This window comes from Nerophis ophidion, linkage group LG24 (assembly GCF_033978795.1).
Source record: "Nerophis ophidion isolate RoL-2023_Sa linkage group LG24, RoL_Noph_v1.0, whole genome shotgun sequence".
Lineage (NCBI taxonomy): Eukaryota > Metazoa > Chordata > Actinopteri > Syngnathiformes > Syngnathidae > Nerophis > Nerophis ophidion.
Window position 1 is genome coordinate 25,775,701 of NC_084634.1, and position 14,639 is coordinate 25,790,339.

Here is a 14,639-nt window from a genome sequence, read left to right on the forward strand (position 1 = left end):
ATCGCTATTGGATAGTCGAGAGAATGTTAGCGGCTCCAATTGACTTCATTACTCTGTGAAACAGATTTAAATAGCTCTGTGAGTGGTACAGGCGGCCGACCTCTGGTGTATTTCAGCGGGCGGGTAAGGTTCTGATAAAATGTTGGTTCGGGTATACGGCGGGTGGATGACGACTTTGGTGATGCGGTTGCGGATGATATATTTGCCTATCGGCGCATCTCTATTTCACACACTGCACAAACAATAATACGCCATATGCAGTACATATTTACAGAATTCTTTGGCATACCACAGTTTTAGAATCAGTAATGTAAACAAAAATATTGTACAAATTGCAGAAAAAAACGATGTAATAATACCCATATTGCACAGCAAATATTATACTATATACATGCAATAAAAATACTTGACATCCATATTGCACTTGGAGCAAACATTTTGCACACAAAAAAAGATGAACATATATGTATTTTAGATTGTCATGGCTGTGGATAGAAAAGACCTGCAATAGCACTCCCTTACATTTATTCTCCATCTGAACACATTAGTAGGGAAGATGTTCGAAACCGGTTCTCCCGATTGTTCAATAAGAAAAGAACCGATTCCATGGATTCCAATCCCTTTTTGAGAACCGGTTTCCATTATCGAAGCCACTATAGCATTTTTTCGCGACCATAGGGTGCACCGTATTAAAATGTGCCGTGTCAGTTACCGGTGCGATTTCTGTATTTCACGCATAAATAAGGCGCAGCGTATTTTTGGGCGCAGGCATGGTTAAACCCACGCTAGCCTAAAACATACGCTAGCATGCATGGACACTGTTTTAAAAAGGCAGCAGGAGAAAAGCTGAGTTCGGTTGTACTTTATTGAATTATTTATCATTGTACTCACATTATTTTTTGATCAATCCTCATGCACAAATCCATCATACGTACAGTCCTCATCTTCCGTGTCCGAAATGAACAGCTGGGCAAGTTCTCCATCAAACACGCCAGATTCCCTGTCCTCATTTTCAAAGTCAGTCTCGTTGTCCATTAGCATAGAAAGCTAGCACAACAGTAAAAGCAGACTTCTCTTGCCCCGTTGTGCGTCTAGATTCACTAGCGTGCTGGTCCCCTTCTTCAAAAAGTGAAAGTGAGCGCCATCTCATCTATGTTGGTGATGTGTTTGTCGGCAATTATTTAATTTACAACGCACATAGCAGCACTATATGCTCACTGGGGGCGTGCCTTTAGCGTCCATTCGATAAGAGATTCAATAAGGAATCGGTTCGATAATGGCATCAAACTCGATAATTTCTAAACGAACATCATCCCTACACATAAGTATCCACATCCTCTCAGTGGAGGAGTAGCATTTATCACCAGGTGGTGGATGACAATCAAATGTATTTTGGGCTTAGAAAATATGTTTTGTCAATTTTATATTTTAAATTTTTCTGAAGGAATCAATAAAGTACTATCTATTATGAGCATTTATTAATTTGACGTTTGTCGTAGGTTCAAGAATGGTCGGGCGAGTCCGTATACCGTATTTTTCGGATTATAAATCGCTTCGCACCGGCCAGAAATCCATAATAAAGAAGGAAAGATAAATAAGTCACACTCGAGTATAAGTCGCATTTTTGGGGGAAATTTGAACAATTTCGATACCAGGAATAGAAATTTGAAAGGCAATTTAAAATAAATAAAGAATAGTGAACTGGCTGAATAAGTGCACGTTACATGACGCATAAATAACCAACTGACAACGTGCCTGGTATGTTAATGTAACATATTATGGAAAGAGTCATTCAAATAACTATTACTTTTAGAACAAGCTATACGTTTACCAAACAAAAAATCTGTCACTCCTAATCGATAAATCCAATGAAATCTTCTTCCTCTGTGTCGCTTTTAAACAACTCTACCAACTCCAAAGGTAGACAATGCGCTGCTACTCTTCTATCGGTACGTTTAGTCTCTGACGTGAATGACATAATTATTATTTGATATTTGACGGTAATATGTTAATAATTTCACACATAAATCGCTCCAGAGTATAAATCTCACCCCCGGCAAAACTATGAAAAAAAACTGGGATTTATAATCCGAAAAATACGGTTGTCTTAATCTTGGACGAGTCGTTAAACAAAAGCTGCGGGAACGTCAGTCTCATTCCACGTTTAACGACACTGTGGGTGAAGATGGCCAAGTGAATATCACTCCATCATACGGAAGTGGAGTCTTCCAATCTCTGTATGATATTGACCTTTCAATTGAGCCTAAACCACCTAAATTGCTGTGAAAGAGACTTTGAGCAAAGATGGAGAAGGGAGTACACAACCAGAGGAGAAAGTGTGGGTCACCTTTAACTTGTCCATAAGTCTTCTTCATCACTCCAACTATCCCTTGAAACACAATTTATTCTTTCCTTTGCGATTTTTCCACTTTTAGTGACCCCTAATCTGCCTCTCCTGACCCCTGCCTTCATCTTTGTAGAACTGGACTAACCCCACTAACTCAACAGCTGTGCAGAGTTACACAGAGACTAAAGTGTTGTTACGTAACACGCAGATACAGTGAGAGGAAGTTGATCATCTATAAACGCAGAGGATGCTGAGTGATGGAGGAAAGTCTGCTAGAAAACCAAAATGGGGGACAGAGCTGCATTGTGAGATTGAGACCCTGACATCTTTCCTCTCCAACAGGCTAAATTAGAACATCTAGGTGCTACACAGGGCGCAGGTGTGTGTTTCTCGACCCGTGGTCTAGGGAAGTGTTGATAAGGATGGCTAAGTACAGGTAAATATGACTATCATACTAAACTGTGTCCACGAGCAGAGGCACCCATTCCTTCCTCCTCAATCCCACACAAAGACCTGCAGGTGGCGTCAGTCCTTCCTCGTGTCTCAGAGATACATGTCAATTCTCCATCTGAACCAATAACTACCCAGTGGAGCAACAACAGCGTGTTCATCACCAGACAAACTGAGGTATGTTAGTCTTCAAAAAGATTTGGAAACAAGGTGTTTGCTCAATATTACGAGCATTTATTGATTTGAATTTGTTTCTGTGTTAAAATCAAGAATGGTTACAGGCATTCAAATAGCCTTGAGCTTGGGAGAAGCAGGGGGAGCGTCTGTCTCGCCCCACTTTGAAAGAGACTGTGGATGAGAATGGCTAAGTGGCTATCACCTCATTATATAGAGTCTGGACAGCATTTCTGATTGGATGATTACCTGGTACCTGGACGACATTTGTGGTGTGTGGACCCACTCCAGGGAGGAGTTCAGTGTATTCCTGAACACACTGAACACCCATAAAAAAAACATCACCATCAAGTCTCCATCATATCGCCTGGACTTATTTTCCAAGTAGACCGACACCCTCCAGTATAAAAGAAGCTTCCACCCCAAGCACACTTTGCAGGGTTGGTGAAATCTCCACCGCTGAGGTTTCATAGGATCTGTACCAGGCAGGACTTCACAGTAGCCACGAGGGTCCTCTTTTCAACCCTGAGGAAGAGGGGCTACTCCAGGTCCTTTCTCAGGAGACAGACTAAGGTCTTCCTGGACTAAAAGAGGCCTCCCCCTGGAATATCCATGATTCCTCTCATCAACACCTACTCTCCTGCGGCCGTACATGTTGCCAGAAAGGTCAAGAACAACTTTCAGGCCTTTGTGGAGAGTAGTGGGAAGCTGCAGGACCACTACCTGGTGTCGGCCTATCGAAATAACCCCAATCTATGTGAGTTGCAGGTCAAGGCCCAGGCCAGCTCGCTCAGAGAATCGCCCCCGACTTGGAAGAGCGCTCTTTTCCGCCACACACCGTGGCTCATCAACCGTCACAACGTGACCAGCACAAAAACAGTTGTGTGTAGGCCGTCTCCTGTCGACAATGGCACGTCATGTACGTTACCAAAACGGGTTCACGGACATCCAGCATTTTTAGAATTCCAACAGAATCCATCACAGTCGAATAGAAGCACAAAACTTTAGCTGTGAGAAAAGTTGTTAGTTTTATTAAAAATATCCAGTTCAGACATTCTGACAAAGACATTTTCTCATGATTTTAAATGTAATTTTGACCCTTTTTACCGACAATGTTTCTACAAGAACTTGTGACGTCAGAGGTCAGTCACTTGTCACTTAACTGTATAGCAACATTATGACGATTTATTCATTTGTATTTTTCATTTAGTAACATTATGGGGTGTATGGAAACTTAAAATTAACAAAAATAATACTTTGAAATAAACTGAATTTACAAAATTTAAAAAAGACCAACTTTCTTCCACCAATCAGAATATCTGAACGACATCTCGATCAGTGATTGGACAATACCTTCACGTGCAACTGAAATTTTAATTCCCGTCAAAACATCACACAGGGTGGACGGTTATTTGTCACATCTCCAAACATGTCACCGTTAGACATTTTAAACGATGAGTGCAAATGTAAGTTTGACACTCTAACGCTTTATTTCATTCGCCGTTTTTGGTGTCCATTTAACAGACAATGCTTCGACATTCCTCAGCAGTTATTCTCTTCCTTTCTACAAAGACAAACGCTAGAGAAACTAACTATTATTTGACACAAACGATGGCGTCTGAAGCAACATGCACTTTTAATGTTCACATTGCTTCGAAACCGGAAGAAAAGACATTTACGACTGTGAATCTTTGATTAAGTCACGGTAGACGACGGAAGTATTTGTAACACAAATCGACTGTCTGATTAATTAAACAAGAGAAAGGGATGTATTTAAAAATAAACACAACAGATAACTATTGTAACCACCTGCTGGTGTTAATGTTTAGAGCTTACATTGGGAGATGAACCGTGCTTTTTATAACCTATTTTTAACACAAGATTGGCAATAAAAGTAAAAAAAACAATTACTCTCTGGGCGCAACAACACAATATGCTGAAAAACGACACATTCGAAACACAGCTTTGAAGCCCGCATCGCCGCAAACGCTAAGCTAGAATAATGGAAGATGCAACGGAGTTTCAACTTTAGGTCAATATCACCTGCATTGATTGATCTGACCGTGACATTAGCTGTGTCCCAATTCAATGTCTGCATCCTTCAAAGGGCAAAATTGAAAGCTGCTTACATAACTCTGCGGGAAGGCTGTCCCAATTCAATTCGAAAGCTCCTCCAAAAGCAGCCGACGAATGCGCCCTCCTTTTTCCTGTATTTAAAGGATGCACCGCGACTATACTTTGTGGCCTCCCATATCCCATGATGTTTTACGTGCCTTTGTTCAATTCGGATCTTTTTTGACGATGGCGGCAAATACAAGCAGTGGCACCGGCAGCTAATACAATTTCAAATGTAAGTGTCCTCCGCAGGCTGGACTGTCCCATTTAACAACGGCTGACGCATCCTTCGGAGGTGCCTCCGAAGGTCCTGCCTACTGAGGCTGCGTAAGCCGGGTCCTCCGAAGGATGCATACCCTGAACTGGGACACAGCTACTGTTTCTGTTGTAGGTTCAAGAATGGCCAGCCAAGTCCTTACAGCCTAGATCTGGGACGTGTCGTGAAACAAAAGCTGTGGAAACAGTTGCGCTCCACTTTTACTGAAACTGTGGCTGAGAAGGGAAGAGGGGATGTTACTCCATAATACGGAGGTGGAGTCCTCGCACCTCTGTATGATGTCGACGTTAGCCTGGAGCCCAAACCCCCTCAGTGGTTTTAAAAAAGTGGTTTGAGTAAATATGAAGGAAAGAGTAGAAGAGCAGAAGAGGAGGTGGGGGTCGTTAACATGTCTCCCGTCCGGTAACTTTAACAGTTTCTCCACGCGCAGTGTTTTGGCGAGGGAAGTGAGGGTTGCGTGTTTTCGTGGGAGACACAGGATCTCGATCGCATCCTGTATTCCAGCGACAAATTTTACAGTAGTAAGCGCAATCTTGGTATTTTTAGCCATCCGTCACATTATTTGTCCGTGCCGGATCTACCTAGTCATGTAGCTATTGACGAGCAGTTGTTTTGTTTCCATTTTAGTCAACACCCATTATCAGGTGATGTGGGTATTGAGCAGAAAAACAGTCCCTTTGTGACTCTGCGTAATGGACTAGATGGAATTTTCAGGCAGTACAGCGCGTGTCTGCTGACACTGATGACGTCTACATCTGCCATCATCTGTGAGGATCGACAGTTCGCTGTGATCGACAGTCACTCACGTAGTAGCTGTGGCCTGGTAGTTGACAACGGTACCAGTGTAATACTGCACTTTTCCTGTTTAGATGACCTGCATCACTACATCTGTTGTTTGGATGACGCTCTCAGTCCAGGGCCGAAGCCTTTTGAGCTGTGTGGCGTTAGGGTTAGTGTAGGTCCAAGTCACACATTGTCTGGAGCTTCTGTAGAGAGTTGCATCTTTGAGATGAACACTGCTGCAGCACCTGAGCTGAGTGACATCAATGATGTTTGTGCCACCACCTCGTTGTTTGAGAGTGATGCAGGGCAAGCTGTGAGCAACGCACAATTCGGTGTTTCTGTGGAGAGTTGCTTCATAGAGATGAGCACTGCTCCGGCACCAGGAATTAGTGACCTTGAATAATTTTTTGCAGCCCCATCTGTGTCAGAGTAGGGCTGGTGTTGGCGCTTCTGTTCTCACTTTTTTAAGTGAAGTTAACAGTGGCTCAACAGCAGAATTCGTTGCCACTGATGGCAAAAAGCGTAAGATTTTATCCCGTGAACGGATGTCAAAACAATCAAAACGTTTTGATAGCGTTATAGTCAACTCTGATGTAGTGTTTATCACTGCATCAGAGAGTGAGAAACAGTTTTTCTGTCACCTAGGTGATGACGTTTTTAGGGCTTTGTGTAGTCAATTAACAGTAGATTTTCTGAAAGTCAGTGGTCTGGTGCATAGAGAGGTGGGCTAGTTAGGTGTTCCCTGCCATAGCGAGAAAATAGTTCCAGGTGTGAACTGCTTTTTTAGAGCTGTTTCTCAGGCTGTCAGTGGTTCACAGAAGAACCATCGTAAGATTAGACTGGCAGCCTGTAGAGAGCTAGGAAAAAATTAGGCTAGGTATAGGGGTATTTTGAGGAGCGATATGTCGCTCTAAGAGTATATCAAGCAGGCCGGAATGAAGTGTGTCAAGACCTGGACCACAGATGTTGAAATCCAGGCTACTGCAGATTATTTAGGATTTGACATTTTTACATTTGATGATGGTCGTTGGCTAAAGTATAGTTGCAGGAGTTAAGTGTTTGTCAGCGGACTGCATTTACTTGGAGAATGTCGGGGGCCAGCATTTTGAGTACGTTGTTTGTGTTATAAAGCCTGGACTGCAAAGCTGTCATGGTTATTGTAAATTAGGCAGGGATATAGGCTGTAGCACTAGGTCTTCAGTGAAAGATGGAGAGGGGCAGGCAGTAGATGGGATAGATTGTCTATATTCAGATAAATATTTTATAGAGGTTATAGAGGGCAGTAAAATAAGTAGGGATTCTAGTGCGACAAAGTATTTAAAGCATAAGAAAAGACTGCAGGATACATTTAATGTTAGACGTTGAGAGAGACATGCCCTGCTTTATGGGAAAATATATAGTGAGGACTTGAACTTCATGGAGAGCAATACATCACAAAGTTCAGAGAAATACAGATATAGTTTTGAGCACAGGGACAGGGTGAAAGCAAGCAGTGTAGGGAAGTACAGGGATAAAATTGAGCACAGGGAAAGGCTTAAATTTGGGAGTTAAGTGGCGAGTGAAATAAAACAGTGATCATTTGGAACACAGTGTAGGGAAATATGGGTAATTTAGAACACAAGGGTAATTTAGAACACAAGGAAAGGGTTAAACTAGGCAGCAAAAGGCAGTACAGTGTTAGTTTAAAACATAGGCAGCAAGTGATAGCTAGTGTACAGCTGAGCTGGAAGCAGAGGCTGGAGAGGTCTGGAGATTTTGGTTTTATCATGGATAGTTTTTTGGATAAGGTTAGACATGGACCGGATTTTATGTGTAGTGTTTGTCATAGGCTGCTGTTTAAATATCAGGTACTGCGCTGTGAGAGGGAAGTATATGCAGTAAGTTTAGCAACGACTGGCATTGCAAATAATTGCATTAGCGAGCATTATCTGCATAGTTGTGATGATAAGTGTGTTGAGCCCTGTCTCATTGTTGCGTCCAGAGGTCAGTTGTGGATTTGCTTTACTTGTCATAGTAAGATCAGTAAAGGTGAAATCCCAGCTAAATGTTGGAACAACAACTTAGATATAGACCCCATTCCTCCAGAACTGGGATGTCTGAATAGCTTAGAGCAGCACCTGATAGCTTTACGCATCCATTTTATAAAGGTGTTGGCGTTGCCTAAGGGTGGTCAGAATGGTCTACATGGGCCCGTTACTTGTGTTCCGGCGAACATTGTACAAACCACCAATGTGTTGCCGCGGTCCAGTACGGAGGGGTCTCCGCTTCAAGTTAATTAAAGCGAAAATTAACTTACAAAGGACACTACGGGTATCAATTTGTTGACTCGTGGCGTGTCAGGCGGTGATAGATTACTTAAAGAGAACCAATGTCTTCTATAAAAACATAGAGTTCAACGAGGAATGGTTAAATTATTTTTGTAGGGAGGAAGAGGTTGTCGTAGAGGTTGGTCAGGCTGGTCAGGGTGACCAGGTTGTTTTTGACAGACAGTACAGTGAGGATGAGGCTGTAGAGCAGGAAATTGGGGCAGAAGAGGTATCAGAAGACATGGCACAAGATGAAACGTTACATGACAGACAAGTGCACTGCATGTTTCAGGACACTTGACTTATGCCTGTTGATATTGGTCAGAAAGCATTAGATCAGTATTTTGAGCATGTTGTGTGGTGAAGGTAATAGTCCGGTTAGAATGCTTTCTGACAAATTAAATGTTTCTAACGAGCACAAATGCATTCCACACCAGCCGCAAGCATCGCTTAACATTGTCGCGCTATTTTAATAATCGGATAATGCATGCCGACGTCCGTTTTATACGCAATGTGGAATATATATTCTTTAGCCGGTATATGTCCGAAATGGACCAAGTGATAAGTAGCATTCCGGTCGCGATGTTTTAAGGTAAGGGGGGATCAGCATTCTCAGGGATTTTCCCGGGCATGCTCAAAGACGAGTGTCTGAAGCGCTTGCTACAGTTCGATGACGGTTTTCGTTTCCTTCGGGTTGTTCGCGGGATGCCAGCTTTTTGGTCTTTGGCTCAGAAAGACCTTTTGGCTTGTGTCCGCCAATTGGGGATTCCAAAATGATTCTGCACCTTTTCTTCTGCTGATTTGCGCTGGCAGAATCTCCTTACCAGCATCCTGAGACAGGAAGGCAGACAGTAGAACAGTTAGAGTGGGCCGATAGGTGCGAGCTGTTGCGTCGCAACCTGGTCACAGCCGTGAGGATGTTTGACTACAGGTGGCACTGTTTTTTGAAGGAAGAACTCATGCCCCATCTAAACCTCTTTGCAAGATTCTAGATTACTTTTATCGAATTGAGTTCCATGTTCATGTGCGGTTTAGGATTGAAGGAGCTCCTCAAATTTATAAAAACACCGATTTAGAAGTTGCAGAGTTTATTGATAAATATGTGACATGTGAGCTACCCTCAGACAATGACACACTATTGGAAGTTGTGTCATCTGTTCAAACGCATTCAAAACGGCATTCAAAGTCATGTTGTAAAAATAAAACGAAATGCCGTTTCAGTTTTCCCAAACCGATCTCCGCACGGACGTTCATCTGCAAAAATCAAAGAATGTGTTTGTGCTAAAAAGGGAACAGGGACAGAGGGTAGTTGTGTTTCAAAAACAGGCCACAGTGCACCTGTCTGAAGAAAAAGGGACAGAAGTTGCCAAAGAGGTTGCACGGTTGATTACGTCGAGCGTAAAGGATGCCATGGAGATGGAGGAACCTTTTGGTAGCGTTGAAGAGTTGTTTGCCAGTGTGGGCATCAACCAGGCAGTCTTTGAGCTCGCTTATAGGCGGCTGGAGACCAAGAATAAGGTGGTTTATAGGCGAGGGGTAAACAACACCTGGGTTAACCAGTTTAATAGGAATTTATTGAAGTGTTTGAACGCTAACACGGACATCAGCTTTGTCATTGACACCTACGCAGTCATCGTATACATAATAAAGTACATCACAAAAGCAGAGACAGAAAAAGGTCTGTTTTTGAGCAATTCCCTTAAAAACACAAGGAAATCTCTCTTCTAAAGATGCTTTAAAGAAACTGGGCAGTGTATATTTACACAACAGAGATGTCTGTATTCAGGAGGCAGTGTATAGGCTAATAAGCATACATATGAACGAATGTTCCAGGAAGGTCGTGTTTATTCCAACAGGGAATAACATTGTGCGGATGAGTTTACCCCTCAGTGTATTGTTGCAAAAGGCTTCCTCAGAGGGTCTTAGGTCAGAAGACATGTGGATGACAAGTATTGAAGATAGATATTGGAACAGGCCCGATAGTGTCGTGTTTGAGAATATGTGCATAGCCACATTTTGTTCGGAGTATTGTGTTCTCAGCTAGAATGAAAAATCAGACAATAGAATTGCACTACAAGGGGGTTTAGGATTCATCTCGCGGAGAACACAAACTCAGTTTGCCGTTGTTTGCTACATGGGGTTTAAATTACAAAAACAGGAGGAAGTCCTCTCTGAGCTGCCACCTTATCGTGGTAGAGGAGTTTGCGTGTCCCAATGATCCTAGGAGCTATGTTGTCCGGGGGCTTTATGCCCCCATGTAGGGTCTCCCAAGGCAAACAGGTTCTAGGTGAGGGATCAGACAAAGAGCAGTTCGAAGACCTTTATGAAGAAGAAAAAACATAGACCCAGATTTCCCCTCGCCTGGACGCGGGTCACCGGGGCCTCCCTCTGGAGCCAGGCCCAGAGGTGGGGCACGATGGCGAGCGCCTGGTGGCCGGGCCTGTTCCCATGGGGCCCGGCCGGGCACAGCCCAAAGAGGCAACGTGGGTCACCCCTCCAATGGGCTCACCACCCATCACCCATAGCAGGGGCCATAGAGGTCGGGTGCAATGTGAGCATGGCGGCAGCCGAAGGCAGGGCACTTGGCGGTCCGATCCTCGGCTACAGAAGCTAGCTCTTGGGACGTGGAACGTCACCTCACTCGGGGGGAAAGAGCCTGAGCTAGTGCGCAAAGTTGAGAAGTTCCGGCTGGATATAGTCGGACTCACTTCGACGCACAGCAAGGGTTCTGGAACCACTTCTCTCGAGAGGGACTGGACCCTCTTCCACTCTGGCGTTGCCGGCAGTGAGAGGCGACGGGCTGGGGTGGCAATTCTTGTTGCCCCCCGGCTCAAAGCCTGCACGTTGGAGTTTAACCCGGTGGACGAAAGGGTAGCCTCCCTCCGCCTTCGGGTGGGGGGGCGGGTCCTGACTGTTGTTTGTGCTTATGCACCAAACAGCAGTTCAGAGTACCCACCCTTTTTGGGAGCACTCGAGGGAGTACTGGAAAGTGCTCCCCCGGGTGATTCCCTTGTCCTACTGGGGGACTTCAACTCTCACGTTGGCAACAACAGTAAAACCTGGAGAGGCGTGATTGGGAAGAATGGCCGCCCGGATCTGAACCCGAGTTGTGTTTTGTTATTGGACTTTTGTGCTCGTCACAGTTTGTCCATAACAAACACCATGTTCAAACATAAGGGTGTCCATATGTGCACTTGGCACCAGGACACCCTAGACCGCAGTTCCATGATCGACTTTGTAGTTGTGTCATCGGATTTGCGGCCTTATGTTTTGGACACTCGGGTGAAGAGAGGGGCGGAGCTTTCTACCGATCACCACCTGGTGGTGAGTTGGCTGCGATGGTGGGGGAGGATGCCGGACAGACCTGGGAGGCCCAAGCGCATTGTGAGGGTCTGCTGGGAACCTCTGGCAGAGTCTCCTGTCAGAGAAAGTTTCAATTCCCACCTCCGGAAGAACTTCGAACATGTCACGAGGGAAGTGCTGGACATTGAGTCCGAGTGGACCATGTTCCGCACCTCTATTGTCGAGGCGGCTGATCGGAGCTGTGGCCGCAAGGTAGTTGGTGCTTGTCGGGGCGGCAATCCTAAAACCCCTTGGTGGACACCAGCGGTGAGGGATGCCGTCAAGCTGAAGAAGGAGTCCTATCGGGTCCTTTTGGCTCATAGGACTCCGGAGGCAGTGGACAGGTACCGACAGGCCAAGCGGTGTGCAGCTTCAGCGGTCGCTGAGGCAAAAACTCGGACATGGGAAGAGTTCGGGGAAGCCATCGAAAACGACTTCCGGACGGCTTCGAAGCGATTCTGGACCACCGCCCGCCGCCTCAGGAAGGGGAAGCAGTGCACTATCAACACCGTGTATGGTGCGGATGGTGTTCTGCTGACCTCGACTGCAGATGTTGTGGATCAGTGGAAGGAATACTTCGAAGACCTCCTCAATCCCACCAACACGTCTTCCTATGAGGAAGCAGTGCCTGGGGAATCTGTGGTGGACTCTCCTATTTCTGGGGCTGAGGTCGCTGAGGTAGTTAAAAAGCTCCTCGGTGGCAAGGCCCCAGGGGTGGACGAGGTCCGCCCGGAGTTCCTTAAGGCTCTGGATGCTGTGGGGCTGTCTTGGTTGACAAGACTCTGCAGCATCGCGTGGACATCGGGGACGGTACCTCTGGATTGGCAGACCGGGGTGGTGGTTCCTCTCTTTAAGAAGGGGGACCGGAGGGTGTGTTCCAACTATCGTGGGATCACACTCCTCAGCCTTCCCGGTAAGGTTTATTCAGGTGTACTGGAGAGGAGGCTACGCCGGATAGTCGAACCTCGGATTCAGGAGGAACAGTGTGGTTTTCGTCCTGGTCGTGGAACTGTGGACCAGCTCTATACTCTCCGCAGGGTTCTTGAGGGTGCATGGGAGTTTGCCCAACCAGTCTACATGTGCTTCGTAGACTTGGAGAAGGCCTTCGACCTTGTCCCTCGGGAAGTCCTGTGGGGAGTGCTCAGAGAGTACGGGGTATCGGACTGTCTTATTGTGGCGGTCCGCTCCCTGTACGAACAGTGCCAGAGCTTGGTCCGCATTGCCGGCAGTAAGTCGAACACATTTCCAGTGAGGGTTGGACTCCGCCAAGGCTGTCCTTTGTCACCGATTCTGTTCATAACTTTTATGGACAGAATTTCGAGGCGCAGTCAAGGCGTTGTGGGGTTCCGGTTTGGTGACCGCAGGATTAGGTCTCTGCTTTTTGCAGATGATGTGGTCCAGATGGCTTCATCTGACCGGGATCTTCAGCTCTCACTGGATCGGTTCGCAGCCGAGTGAGAAGCGACCGGAATGAGAATCAGCACCTCCAAGTCCGAGTCCATGGTTCTCGCCCGGAAAAGGGTGGAATGCCATCTCCGGGTTGGGGAGGAGACCCTTCCCCAAGTGGAGGAGTTCAAGTACCTAGGAGTCTTGTTCACGAGTGGGGGAAGAGTGGATCGTGAGATCGACAGGCGGGTCGGTGCGGCGTCTTCAGTAATGCGGACGTTGTACCGATCCGTTGTGGTGGAGGAGCTGAGCCGGAAGGCAAAGCTCTCAATTTACCGGTCGATCTACGTTCCCATCCTCACCTATGGTCATGAGCTTTGGGTCATGACCGAAAGGATAAGATCACGGGTACAAGCGGCCGAAATGAGTTTCCTCCGCCGTGTGGCGGGGCTCTCCCTTAGAAATAGGGTGAGAAGCTCTGCCATCCGGGAGGAGCTCAAAGTAAAGCCGCTGCTCCTTCACATCGAGAGGAGCCAGATGAGGTGGTTCGGGCATCTGGTCAGGATGCCACCCGAACGCCTCCCTAGGGAGGTGTTTAGGGCACGTCCAACCGGTAGGAGGCCACGGGGAAGACCAAGGACACGTTGGGAAGACTATGTCTCCCGGCTGGCCTGGGAACGCCTCGGGATCCCCCGGGAAGAGCTGGACGAAGTGGCTGGGGAGAGGGAAGTCTGGGTTTCCCTGCTTAGGCTGTTGCCCCCGCGACCCGACCACGGATAAGCGGAAGAAGATGGATGGATGGATGGATGGATGGAGGAAGTCCACTTTCAGAGTTTGCTGCAGTTGTTCCTTCCTCATAAAACTGATTTAAACCTCAAGCCGGAAGGCTTTGAGTTCTACAAACAGTTCTATGAGGAAGGTAATGTGAGGTCGGCTGGCGAGACCGCGCGGACATTGCAAGACGTCGTCGATAAAAACAGGGCAAAGTTTGAAGTGGACTGTCCTCGATTAGAGCAAGCGCAGGAGATGGCGGACCGGTTCGATAATGTCGATGGCGATGCGTGGGGGGACCTTTGTCATGAACAGCAAATCGAACACATGGAATGTTTAGAGGAGAGGCGGCGACAGCAGCAGGGGGAAATTAGGGAAGAGCAGCTAGTTGAATTGGAGGAAAATGTCCCGGATTTGTTTGTTGGTGGTAAACAAGTAGCTCAATTTGAGAGAAACACCAACATTTTGTCTAGAAGGGAGGGTTTAGCTTTGGTCCATTCTCTGAATGAGACGCAGAGGAGCATTTTTGATAAGATTAGTGCAAGACGTCGTGGATAAAAACAGGGCAAAGTTTGAAGTGGACTGTCCTCGGTTAGAGCAAGCGCAGGAGATGGCGGACCGGTTCGATAATGTCGAGGACGTTGCGTGGGGGGACGTTTGTCGTGAACAGCAAATCGAACACATGAAA